This window comes from Arachis stenosperma, unplaced genomic scaffold, assembly GCF_014773155.1.
Source record: "Arachis stenosperma cultivar V10309 unplaced genomic scaffold, arast.V10309.gnm1.PFL2 arast.V10309.gnm1.Scaffold_100041, whole genome shotgun sequence".
Taxonomy (NCBI): Eukaryota; Viridiplantae; Streptophyta; class Magnoliopsida; order Fabales; family Fabaceae; genus Arachis; species Arachis stenosperma.
The window spans coordinates 1-1,501 of record NW_026651374.1 but is presented as its reverse complement, the minus strand read 5'-3'; the positions used below and the strand labels follow the sequence as shown (position 1 = coordinate 1,501).

The following is a 1,501-nucleotide window of genomic DNA, read 5'->3' as shown; positions in this document are numbered from 1 at the left end:
AGGACTGGCTTTAAGCTGAGCTTCTTCTGCAACTGGCTGATCGGATGGACTTTTGTTTAACTTACAGACTGACCGCTAGAATGAAAAGAGGCTTGCTCAGGCCCTAGTCTAAGGAAAGGAATGCCTTAAAGAAAACTCCCACTTAATGACCAGCATCGTCTATTCTCGCTCGACCCTCTTGTGACCCCCATATCCATTCCTATTTTATGAAATCACTTAGATAGAAGCATGTTGGATGACAGAACGATGCAGATATGGGTCCGGGTGCTAGTATGGATTTTTTCCAAGCAAGTAGAAATGACGTAGGTGATAGATCGAATCGTTTAGTACGCTAATCTTGACAGTTGAATTTCTCGATGGAGAGAGCGTCTCACGTCAGGGTCCGAAGGAGATGTAGTCACTTTGACTTTCTTCTAGATGGGGTATGTGTTCAGTGTGCCAGGTCAAAGAAAGAGAGAAAAATGATAGGTAGTTTCCTTCTTGCTTTTGCGGGGGTTTTGGCAGAATTGGGTTCGACTCCCGTTATACGCGATGTGGCGAATCAGACTGATTCAACGGAGATATGCCTGCATTAAGATTTAAAACTTGTCGTCTACTTTCAGGAAATGTTCGGAAGAGAGAACTTACAATAATACAACGCCGCATTCTCCGAAGATTGAGGAACAAGAAGAGATCTATTAAGAGAAAGATTTATCCAAGAGAAAAATCTTAACAGTTACATCCAATCACAAACTACACGAAAGTTGCCCCTTATTCATGGGGATTTACCCATCACAGAGATGCACAGAGGAACAGAAACGAACTTCATATATCCCTTTTCTACTCAATCCAGAAACAAGATCGGACGTTATTCCGGTTCGTCTCCATTTTCGTGAAACTATTCCTCAAGCAAGGCAGCCGATAAGTCATCGAAGGGTTTGTGTGAATAATCGAATGGGAAGCACTCGTTTGAAAGTTTCCCACGGCGATCTAATATCTTTTCAAGAAAATGACGCGAAAATCCGCGGTGAAGAATAAGGAGATCTTTCTATATCGAAATATCAGTAGAAAAAATTATAGGCAAATTCCTGGGTCACCGGGTAAGAATGTGGAGAAGAACCAAAACGGAATGGTTCCGCCTACTCAAAACTAAGCGGGGATGCCGCCTGCTACTAAAATCCCGGTTTTTGCAACAACAGTTGCGTTTCTATGCAAGAAGAATACTTAGAAAGAACAAAGAAGTTTGGATCCGAAAAGTATGCTTAGGAAGTTCTTTCGCTGAGCACAACAGAATGAAGAGGAATTTTATCATTTCAAATCCCTATTCTTATCGAAGAGAAGAAACGAGAAAAAGCGATATCTTCCTACTCGAACAAGAAGGAAGATAGTTTACAACTCTTCTTTATATAGTAATTCGACCTATTGGTCCGCACCCCCCCATAAGTTTACTAGGAAGAGAAGAATAAAAAGGATCGAACTACCTACTCATTATTCGGAGGTGATAGAACACCAAAAGCGGTGG

At 41.6% G+C, this 1,501-nt stretch overlaps 1 pseudogene; it reads left to right on the top strand.

Moving 5' to 3' along the window:
- Positions 1-327: 327 nt before the first annotated feature.
- Positions 328-1,494, top strand: LOC130960043 (ribosomal protein S4, mitochondrial-like; annotated as a pseudogene).
- The last annotated feature ends 7 nt before the right edge of the window (positions 1,495-1,501 follow it).